At 38.8% G+C, this 12,869-nt stretch overlaps 1 long non-coding RNA gene across 1 annotated transcript; it reads right to left on the bottom strand.

Annotated features, from left to right (window-relative positions):
- Positions 1-922: 922 nt before the first annotated feature.
- LOC118761804 lies at positions 923-7,644 on the bottom strand. Its single transcript, XR_004997646.1, has 3 exons — positions 7,632-7,644; positions 6,815-6,819; positions 923-999 (listed from the first exon to the last, which is right to left on the bottom strand). It is a non-coding gene; the product is annotated as an uncharacterized LOC118761804 (long non-coding RNA).
- Positions 7,645-12,869: the final 5,225 nt, after the last annotated feature.

The following is a 12,869-nucleotide window of genomic DNA, read 5'->3' on the forward strand; positions in this document are numbered from 1 at the left end:
GTTTTTTAGTTTTCCTTTTCTTCTTGAAATGACCGCAACTAAGATGCTTTTCTCCCGCGAATTTGTCCCTTTGTAGGTTTGGCAGGTTTTCAGTTTCAGGTAGGAGTGTGGTCCTCCTCATTTATTAGTGCGCAGAATACACCAGAATTTTACATCAAGTATGACTTATCCAATCAGCACGATAGCAACACTCTGCAAAACCTATTCTGCGTTGACCAACTAGAACGGAGATGTGTGGAATGTTTTCAAAAGTTTCCTCCTTGTTCATGTGTTCACACTCTGGGTTGTCTTAAGGTTTCATGAGAAGCTAGTGCATGTACCATCAAAGCGATCTTGAAACACATACGAAAGCGGGCTGAAAAGTTTGTAGGTCAACTATGAAGGAGTGATGCTAGACCCGTGAAATTTTGCGTGCATTAATTTCAACCTTTGCTAAATACTGCATTGTTTCTTTGGAGGTAAACAGACATTTGACTGTTCAAAGAACACTTCAAAAGTAACTAGGAGCAATTTCTCTTGAAAAATCAAGAAAATTTGGTAATGTGTTGTTATCGAGTCCCTGCAGAAAAAGGGTTAGCTCCCAATAACATTCATGCTGACATAGTTGTTACATTAGGGGAAGATGCTCCAGCTTTATCAACAGTGCAAACGTAGGCAGCTGAATTTAGAAAGGGAACGGGGAGTCTTGAAGATGACCTAAGGTCTAGGTGTCCTGAAACTTCCACTACCGAGGAAAACATTGGTCGCGTTCACCATATGATCATGGGTGGCAGGTGATTGACTATAAATGAGATTAGCATATGAGAGCAATGTGATTAGCATTTCGTATGAGACAGTTGAGAATATTCTGCACAATGAAAACAGCATGACGAAGGTTTTAGCTTGGGGGGTGCCACATCATCTGATATGTAATCTTAAGCGCACCAGACTGATCACATGACGGGAAAATTTGACATTGTTTGAGGTAGATACAACTGGTTTCCTTGAAGGTTTCCTAAGCTTAGAGCAAGCAATAAAGAGACAATCCATGTTGTGGAAACACACCTCGCCTGCTCCAAAAAAGGCCAAGATCGTTTCATCCACAGAGAAAGTTTTTGGGGATGTAAAAGGCATTGTATTTATCGACTATCTTCAAAAGAGCTGCGCTATCGATGCAGAGAACTATGCCAACTTGTTAAGGCAGTTATGAAAGATATCAGGACAAAAAAGGCCAGAAAAACTGACGAAAAGAGTCTTGTTTCATCAACGCAATACTCCAGCACACAACATTGTTGTATGTAACTGTGTCTTTCAGTTGGTCGTCCTCCCATTTCTCCTGATTTGGCTCCATCTGACTATCATCCGTTCCCCAACATAGAAAGCACTTAGCTGGTAACCAGTTTCGCAACGATGAATCAAGAACTGTGTGGACCGTAAGGGTGTCTGCGTTGAGAAATAAACCGAATTTAGTCACATTCCATGAGAGTATTTTGGTCTGTACAATAACATTTCAGCCGACTTACGTACTTCATTGTCAAGATATCAGTTCTACTTTGGGAAAACAATATGGCAATATTTGATTACCTGAATTGTCAAATTCTTGCGGAAGGCTTGCCCGTCTTTTGGTGTAACGTATGCAAGCAATAGCAATAATAGCAGGAAATTTTCAAAAAACTAATCACAAAACAAATCACCTTTTTATCGGTATGTATATATATACACACACACATACACATATATATAGATATATATCTACACATACATACATACACACATACATACATACATACATACATACATACATACATACATACATACATACATATATATGTATATATAAATACATACATATGTATATATATATATATACATATATATATATATATATATATATATATATATATATATATATATATATATATATATATATATATATATATAGCGGAGTTGGGGCTACTAACCCCAAGATTCCGAGATATACCTCCCAGCCTTCATCAGGTGTCTTGGGGAAATTTTGAACCTGAGATCTCATTCCTAATGTAGTTTTCGATGTTGTTGTTGTTATTATTATTATTATTGTTATTATTATTATTATTGAGTGAGAGAGCAGTTCATGCCATCAAAGTGACACTGGGGTAAAATATACGAAGCCCAATATACCCATCATGACTACCCGTCTGATAAAGGTACACCAGGCACATGCATCACAACCATATGTGCGCGACATGGTGATCTCATATCAAGATAAACAGCACATGACCTTGCAGGTGGGGCCCAGTTAGAATTTTGTTCAGGTTGAGTAGCCCATCCCGCTCAAACGGTCCCTGAATAAGGGTTGTTTAAGGATGTTGAAAGAACCACCCATGTTTCCAGAGGTGAATTATTTAAACCCCAAAGAATCCCTCTCAACACATGGCTATGATGCTCCCCCACTACTTCTGCTCGTGATCAGAGATGCACATATCGTCAGCCACTAAGGGACATGCTCAACTGGTTAAGGTCAAACAACTGACAAGCAAATCTGTGGTATTGATCAGAATATTTGCTGTAGCCCATCTTTTATACCAAGACAAAACAATGTACATGATAACACTTCCAATCAGTTAAGATCAGAAGCCATGAGAGCCACTGCCTGGTACTGCATCAGGGCATTTATTATTATTATTATTATTATTATTATTATTATTATTATATTATTATTATTATTATTATTATTATCATTATTATTCAGGTCACTGCTTGGAATTGAACTCGGAATTTTGGGATTAGTAGCCTGCGCTCTTAACCACTACTCCATATGCCCAAGATTCCGAGTTCGATTCCAGGCAGTGACCTGAATAATTAATAATAATAATAATTTATTCTTTTATTGGCCACAAGGGCTGACACACATGATTAGTAAACATAAAGGGACAAAACAGGACGAAAGGTTACAAAGGGTTTTGTCCGTTTGTGAAAAATCCGAGTAAAAAGTTTAACAACGAAAGATTATAACAATGAAAATCTCCCAAAAGGAGGAGGCGTTACGAAAGGTTCCTGGTGGAAAAAAACCATAAAAGCCAACGGGAGCCTGGTCAAAAAAGGGGGGTAGAGAGTCCCTTTCTCCTTTTATAAAACCTTTTTCAATCACAGGCGAAACTTAAGAATTGGCCCATTTATACTGGCCATTCTTGCACAATTCACGCACCTTTCAGAAAACTTGCTATCGGACAGCACCCGTCCTCTCTAACCTCATCTTCCTTTTCAAGTGAAACTTGAAAAAGTTGATGAGGCCTTGACCAAAGAGAAAAGTGTCTGACTTTAGCCCTTTCAAACGGGTCCACCATACAACCTCTTTCACCACAGCCACTAGGCTCAGGAAAACGGTCTCGCCCTTCTTGTTAAAGGAGGTCGGCGGGGCAATCTTCACTATGGATTCGGCTGATAGCCGGATCCGTCCTACACGTGACATTAGCTGTTCGACATAAACCCATAGTTCAGCAATACTCGGGCACTGGACGAGTGCGTGCAGAACGGTTTCGTCGTCCTGGCAACACCTCGGGCAGGCCCGGCTGACGGCACTTCCGTGCCGGTAGAGTTTATCCCGAACAGGCAGAGCCCCTCGGCAGCACTGCCAGGCGAGCGACCTCTGGAAATTATCCATTGGCCCCGGCCCGAAAGTCCTTCCACAAAAAGTTGAAGAGCAGGCGTACCAGCTGGCCAACCAGCGGTCGGGACAAGGGACGACGGTTAAGCGGTAATAATAATAATAATAATAATAATAATAATAACAACAACAACATCGAAAAATACCTTAGGAATGAGGACCCAGGTTCGAAATTTCCCCAAGACACCTGAAGAAGGCTGGAGGGTATATCAGCCGAAACGTTGTGTTAACAACAAACAAGATGAGGACAAATATCCGTCGAATGTAAATACTGTAAATAGTGTAAAGAAAACCTTATTCCCCACTCACCACAAGCGCACCTTCCCGATCACCCTAAATTCCTTCACTATTAATCATTTGTCCAGAACACTATTTCATAACTGCTTCGTGCAACTCTCTTTCTGTCTTCATTTCTTTAGTCAATGATTCCTGTCAGCATACGTAATAAGCTACAGTTCAATATGTTAGTAACTCACTAATTGAACTGGAAACTGAGCACCAGCTGCTTTTGACATGTCAAACCAACGACTGCACACTCATAATACACCGCACGCATCACATACAAATAGACGCGCACATACAGAAATACGCAAATACGCATAATGCTTTTGCATACATGCATACGTAAGTAAACATTTCTCTCATTCGCTCTTTTTTCCTCGGTCTTTGTGGTGAGTGTACGCGTGTATGTCGGAGCAAACACACACACACACACACGCACACACACACACGCACACACACAAACGCGCGCACACACACACACATAGCGGCAAACATAAATACAGGCGCACACACATGTATGTGTCTGTTGAAATATGACTAGATAGACTGATTTAAATGCAAACATACGTATATATATGTATATATAAATATATGCGTATGGGTTTTTGCATATTCATACACACACACACACACACATACACGCAAATGCATATGCAAGTACATGTGCATGTAAGAATTATACGCATGTGTGTGTGTGTGTGTGCATACACACATACATACACACACATTTATATATTATACATACACGCAAATTCATACAAACACACATAGGCGCACGCACACATATGGATGTGTGTATGCGTTGACGTGTTTAAAACTGACCTTTGACATTGTCATAACTCTGAATTTTGCTGCCAAGAAGTCGTTATATCTTATGACAAGATGAAACAGCCACGTCAAAGACACATGCGTTGACTAAGTGTTCTCCTCTTTATTTGTAAACTTCAGCTGTAACACAACCAGTAATCTATCTCTCCTCCTTTTTCTCTCCTTTGTCTCTCTCTCTCTCTCTCTCTCTCTCTCTCTCACTCTGTGTCTGCGTACATTATGTGGTGTGTGTGGGCGTGTGCATGTATGTATGCGTGTGTGTATTGATATATATATTTGTAAAGCCTCTCTAATAACATGCATAAACACGCCCCACTTACAAAAAATATTTATGCGCATTTCAATGTTCCTGTGTGTGTATGTATATCTATCAGCTATATATACATAGATACATACACACACACATATGTACACGCATGCGCACACACTCACGTACACACACATACATACAAACACGCACACACATATATATATATATATATATATATATATATAGCTATATATATATATATATTATAAAGCCATTAGGTTAGCATATATATATATATATATATATATACTTACATAAACTTATAGATATATGTGAATGTGCATACATACATACATACGAGGGGTGATGTAAAGCTCCTGGCTTTAAGGATATTGCGAAAGGCCTGACTGGAGGCCCAAACTTCCGAGTTCTTTTACAAGGCTTAGGAAATCTGAAGGACCGCTGCAGTGTGTTAATCTGAGAGGGGAATATGTTGAGTAAAATCATAATTAACCGATCTTCCTGTATTCTCTTTTACCTCTAGCCCGGAACTTTTCAGCACACACTCGTACACACACACACACACATACACACACATTCGCACAAATAGATACATATATCAACTAACATTCTACTAGATCTCAGTATCCCAACCATTTCTGTCTCGAGGCACCCGTGCCAAGCCTTTCAGAAATCCACGGCACCCCTATTAGAAAATCTAATATGACAGCTGTTTTTTGATTCAACATCAATATAACAAATAATTGTCCCTGGATAATAACATCTGTATAAGAAAACTATGTCCCTAGAATTGATAAAATGTTTTCTTTATTTCACCAATGTTGATATAATAAACATAGATAACAATACAAAAATGTAAAAGACAACAATACAAAATAGATGACAATAATATTTATTGTTTAAAATAGTATCAAAATGTATTTTTGATTCTAAATGATCAATCATGATACCACATAGGTATGTATATTCGAGGCACATCGGTTGGGGACCTCTGTACTAGATATATCCTTCCCTTACTCATACAACCAAAGCCCATGAAACCGCATACGCTTCACGAGTAGTTACGCTGCATTTGTACTCACTGCACTCCGCAAAATTAAGTAATCCTCAACAACCCATCTGAAAGATAACTATCAAGAAAATATAAATTACTTTGTAAATTATAAAGCCATTAGGTTAGCTATCTGTTCAAATTGCTCATCTTTTGACCGAATATTTGCAAAATTTTCTGAATTGTTCCCCTCGTCTAATGAAAAATGATAGCTGTGTCTGAAAAACCTTTACATTTAAGCTGTTACTTTCATAGTCTGTTTAGCATTTAATAACTATAACTGCATATTTAAAAACAATACTTTCACCAGTGTTCACCTGAATGAAGTCACATATCTCCCCGAAAACGTTATCTCTAATACAGTATCCCTAAAAGTAGCGAGCAATCCCTTAGATATTTCCTTCTCTGGAGGAAGCTATTACAAAGTATAAAATCTCGCCCCGCTATCCTAATTCCTAAAAGAAATTTTCTTTCTCTGTCATCTTTTCATTCTGGTAGCTTGACATCCCTCACCTTAGTAACAATCATTATAGTTTCTTTCCTCAGAGGTATAGCATAATTGTTTTTCTGTACTATAAAGTAAAAATAGCGTCAAAAGCTATTTTTTTTACTTTTGTCATCAATAATAACATCGGCTTTGTCTACCATAATAACCGCCAAAATTCGTTGCTCGCTTGTAAGATTTAACTGCGTTTCATCTCTTCAAACGTGTGTGTTTAACGTTTTTCTTTCTGGCACAAATTTATCAAATTTATACCTGGTCTACACGAGATTTGATTATATCTGTCACATACTTTCATCTTTGCGCTAAGGATCTACTTACTGTTATGAGTAAACAACCGCCACCTAATATATATTAAAGAAAAAATTTCTTTAATAATAAATATAAGCATGACAAATACACTTGTCAACCCTTACAGGTACTTCCATGAAATAGTATTCATCATTGATATTCTTTTATTTGTTTCAGTCACTAAACTGCGGCCATGCTGGGACACCACCACCTTGAAGAACTTTTAGTCGAATGAATCGACCCCACTACTAATTTTTTTGAAACCTTGTACTATTTTATCGGCCTTTTTTGCCGAACCGCTAATTATGGAGACGTAACCACACCGATACTGGTTGTCAAACGGTCAAACAAAGATATAAAGACACAGAAACACACACACTCTCACACATATATTTATATACATATATATACAATGAATTTCCTTCAGTTTCCGTCTACGAAATCTACCCACGAGGCTTTGGTCGACCCGAGACTATGGTAGAAGACACATACCCAAGGTGGAACAGAGTGGGACTGAACCCTGAAACATGTGGTCTGGAAGTAACCTTCCATCCACACAGCTACGCCTGTTCTTATTTGTAACAATTTGAATTTAAACTCTAGCTATATCATTCATGTTTGAAAATACTTTTAGTCTGCACCATTTGCTGACCCTCATCAAAATACAGAGGTTACTTAAATTTCTTCAAAATTTACATATTCGGAATGCCTCTTTACTTCTGCAAATATCTGAATCTATATTCTCACCTAAAGATTATACCGTTCACTGGGGGAAAAATACTCACCAATGGAATACGGGGATGAATCATCAGACGAGCTACTTTCAACAATTCATCCTGTTACTTTCAACGTTTCTTTAAGAATCTTTTCCTTTGAAACAGCAATCTGTGTACCTCTCCAGAAAGCAAACTATACATTCATTTCGCACGTTCTCCTTAAAATGTGATGCCTCACTTTAAACCTCGTTCTAAACGCATTCTCTTCTCATTATTTTACCCAAATTTAGGTGGCGAACTGGCAGAATCGTTATTATGCCGGGCGAAATGCTTAGCGGCATTTCGTCTGTCTTTATGATCTGAGTTCAAATTCTGCCGAGGTCAACTTTGATTTTCCTCTTTTCGAAGTCGATAAATTAAGTACCAGTTGCGTACTGGGGTCGATCTAATCGACTGCCCCCCTCCCCCAAAATTTCGGGCCTTGTACCTAGAGTAGAAAAGAAAAGTCTATGTTACCCATAATTAGGCGGTAAGCTGGCAGAATCGTTCGCAAGTGGACAAGCTTAGCAACATTTTGTCCTTGTTTACGTTCCGAGCTCCAATGGTCAACTTTTCATCTTTTTCGGTTTGAATACAAAAATTATCAGTTGCATACTGGGGTTGATGGTATCGGCTAGACTCTCTTTCCATAAAATTTCATCACAAAAAGGATTATTTTATCCATGATATAAATATCAACCCTCGGAGTTCTCGGTTGATTATCATTTTTATTGACTCAACGGATTTGGAAGACCTGCATCACTCATACCCAAATATATTTGTATTCAAACTCACTCCTCCTTCAGGATTCACACTTGCTTTTTGTAGAAGCATATAAGAATGTATTTATATGCATTTTGTCTTGTACATGCATACATACCTACCTACCTACCTACCTACATACATACATACATACATACATATATACATATCTTTTTATCTTTTTATTGCGGCCATGCTGGTGCACCACCATGAAGAAGTTCTTTTTTAGTCGAACAAATCGATCCCAGGACTTATTGTTTTAAAGCCAGGTATTTATTCTATCGGTCACTTTTGCCGAACCTCTAAGTTACTGGGGCAAAACACCAACACCGGTTATCAAGCTGTTGTTGGGGGAGAGACAAACAAACAAATATATATTCATACGACAGGCCACTTTCAGTTCCTGCCAACCAAATCCACTCACAAGGCTTTGGTCGCCCGAAGCTATAGCAGATGACACTTGCCCAAGTTGCTTAGCTATGGAACTGAACCAGGAACAATGTGGATCGGAAGCAAACTACTTACCGCACAGTCACGCCTGCACCTATATATACAAGTTATATATATCCATACCCATGCTCATTTACAAAAAGCATCAAGGAACATGCCTGCCAATTTCGGGTGAATATATCACATAATATCCCCAGTCAACATGATACTTAATCCAAATGAAAATGCCTTGGAATATTGAATTTGATGAACCAAAGGCATCACAAAGATGTTATCAGCTATTTACGACCCAAACGTATCAGCTTATACAATACCAATAATCAACAGATTACAGTCAAACGACGAAGCCTTTCACTACACACAGCAGCATGATAAAAAAGTATGAATAGCTAACACTTCTAGGGCAGTTGGCGTCCTGTTGACGCCTAAAGCTAATACACATATACACACAATAGACAAGAGTTTCCTGCACTCAACTCGACCATATACACATATGGAAATAACATTCCGGAAGCTGTTGTCGGAATACTGTTAACCGACGGAATATAAACATTGAGAAGCCTATGCTACCTCGAAATACAAACATTGCTGTCACTTGTTACTTCGAAAATGAAGTGGAAAATAGATTGATTTATTGAACATTACCTTTCACATAAATGAACGATTAAGGCATGTTTCTAGCAAACAAATGAGAATTTCTAACGTATGCATATGGTCAGAAGTTTTGCAGGGAATTATAATGAATTTAACCCCAGTATGTGAGTCATGTGCATCAGGGTGCAGAATGAAAGATAACATTTACCAGCTGAATTTGTACAATGCGTTGTCAGTTTTGGCAATAAATGCACACATTAATACGTATCTATATTATGTGGTTATGTTTCAACAATTAGAAAAGCTCTCGATCAGCTATGAGAGTAAAAATGATCTTAAATTAAAACCCACAAATCTTGCAAATAGCTACCCAGGGCTTCCTAGTTGAAATAATTCATGCCGCCATTTATCAAGCTGAAAGTAAGACTGTTTGTCAGTTGATTTTTTGAGTAGATAATGTTTAAATAAGGGACGCTTTTATAGAAGACAAAAGGAAAAAAATCTAAAAGAAAAAACTACTCAAGGGAGGTAAGCCACGTTACGTTGTAATGTGGGTTATCCCGATGTCAAATCGATGTCAAGCAGACGTAAATCGGATGTTCATTGGTCTGCTTTTGATTTCCGACAAGATGTATCTTTCCGACACGATGTATCTTTTCACAATTATCGGAGCGTGAAACGCTTCCCACGAACGCACGTTCGTGAGATGGTTATGATATATAAACAGTTTTGAATAGAAACCAGAAAGAGAAGTATGGACGCGCAATGCACATTGGCACACTGAATTCACAAAACGGAAGAGAAGAATAGAAACGCAATGCGCATGTCAAAGTAAGATGGAAGAAGAGAATAAAACAAGTTATAAGATGTACATTATTTACATTATTTATATTATTTACATTCAACGGATATTTGTCCTCATCTTATTTGTTGTTAATACAACGTTTCGGCTGGTATACCCTCCAGCCTTCTTCAGGTGTCTGGGGGAAATTTCGAACCTGGGTTTTCATTCCTAAGGTATTTTTGATGTTATTATTATTATTAGCGTTATTGATCAGGTCGCTGCTTAGAATCGAACTCGAAATCTCGGGGTTAGTAGCCCGCGTTCTTAACCACTACGGCAATGCCCGTGTTAACAACAAACAAGATGACAAATATCCGTCGAATGTAAATAATGCAAATAATGTAAATAATGTAAATAATGTACACAATTCCTCATCACTTAAATATAGAACTGAAGTTATATGCTGGTTTGCATGTTACGTCTGACACCACCATCATTCAAGCGTTACTGCAATTTTCTTGTTTGAAATGTGGACACAAAGAGTAAATCTTGTCCCTCGAATTTTTGCATCCTTTCTCCTTTAATGTTAAGACAAATGCAAGTAGAAGGCAGTTGTCTCTTAGGAGGAAAGGCCAGGTAGAGTAGACTTAGGTGGGAATAACTACAAAGACAACTAGTACTGCTACTGTTCATAACAATGAGAACAACAACAGTATTAACAACAACAACAACAGGAAGCACAATGTCTGAAACTCTTGGGGCGGATGGTAGTCGATTATATTCTATTTTATCGATCCCGAAGGATGAAAGACAAAGTCGACCTTGGAGGAATTTGAACTCAGAACGTAAAGACGGAGGAAATGCCGATAAACATTTTGTCTGGCGTGCTAACGATTCCACCAGCTCGCCGCCCTGATAATAATAATGATAACCATTTCTACTATAGGCACAAGACCTGAAATTTGTGGGGAGAGGCCAGTCGATTAGATCGTCCCCAGTACGCAACTGGTACGTAATATATCGACCCCGAGAGGATGAAAGGCAAAGTTAACCTCAGCAGAATTTGAACTCAGAAAGTAATGACAGACCAAATGCCGCTAAGCACTTTGTCCGGCGTGCTAACGATTCTACCAGCTCGCCGTCTTGATGATAATAATAATAGTAATAATAATACCTATTTCTTTATTACCCACAAGGGGCTAAACAACAGAGGGGGACAAACAAGGACAGACATAGGTATTAAGTCGATTACATCGACCCCAGTGCGTAACTGGTACTTAATTTATCGACCCCGAAAGGATGAAAGGCAAAGTCGACCTCGGCGGAATTTGAACTCAGAACGTAACGACAGACGAAATACGGCTACGCATTTCGCCCGGCGTGCTAACGTTTCTGGTAATAATAATACCACCACCACCACCAACAACAACAACAACAACAACAACAACAACAACAACAATAATAATAATAATAATAATAATCTCTGTAGCAAAAACATCAAACGTAACACTAAGAACCGCAAAACCAACAACGGCATTACCACCACTACTATCGTCATTTTTTCCTCCTCCCTCTGTAAGAGAACAAAATGGCAACAACGAAACAATGATGGCAACAACAACAACAACAACAATAAAGGAATTAGAACATTTTTGCGGCAGCATCAAGAGACACAAAACAGCAAGAATTTCTCCATCTGCTTTTGCAGCATCTGCTAAGTTCATTGGTAAGGCGTGCACAACACGCATGTTTCTTTTAGTGCAGGTCTCCCAGCCCCAATGTGTGTACGTGTGAGTGAAAGAGAGAGAGAGAGAGAGAGGGGGGGAAGGAGAGGGGTAGGTGATAAAAAACGGTAAGTGTGAAGTGATGTGCTTACGTATTTTTAGGGTATTCTCTTAAATCTCCAGAAAGACAAATAAATAAATAAAATAAAAATAAATAAAATGAAATAAAATAGAAACAAACAATTAGCTGGTCGCGTAAGATGGTTTACACCCCTCACTTGGTATACCTTTTGTTTTTGAATTGCCTCGGTCATTGGACTGTGGCCAAGCTGGGGCACCGCTTTGAAGGGTGTAAGTCGAACAAATCAGCTTAGTTCTAATTGATTTTTAAAGTCTGGTACAATATAGGTCACTTTTTCTGAATCACTATGTTGCGGGAAAGTAAACAAACCAATACCGGTTTTCAAGTAGTGGGCAAACATGAAGGGACAAATACACACACAGACACACAACACATGTATGTGTGGAAGCCTGTCGCGTGCGTGTGTATGTGCGTGTGTGTGTGTGTGTGGTGTGTGTGTACACAGCGGCCGCTGAACTTAATGGTACAAAGCACTAAGCCGGTATCTGAGAGGTACGGGGTTCGGTTCCCCGCAGCAGCCTGCTTGCAACATTTTTTTAACGGCAGTGCCCCAGCATGGCCGCAGCTCCCGAGCTGAAACTAGTATAGAATATATATATTTATGTGTGTGTATGTGTGTGTGGTGTGTGTGTATATCAATGTACGTATCTTTGTGTCTGTGTTTGCCTCCCCAGCACCGCTCGACAACCGGTGTTGGTGTGTTTACGTCGTAACTTAGGAGTTCGACAAAAGTGACCGATAGAATAAGTACTAGGCTTTAACAAATAAGTCTTGGGCTCGATTTGTTTGACTATAATCCTTCAAGGCA

This window comes from Octopus sinensis, unplaced genomic scaffold (assembly GCF_006345805.1).
Source record: "Octopus sinensis unplaced genomic scaffold, ASM634580v1 Contig17519, whole genome shotgun sequence".
Lineage (NCBI taxonomy): Eukaryota > Metazoa > Mollusca > Cephalopoda > Octopoda > Octopodidae > Octopus > Octopus sinensis.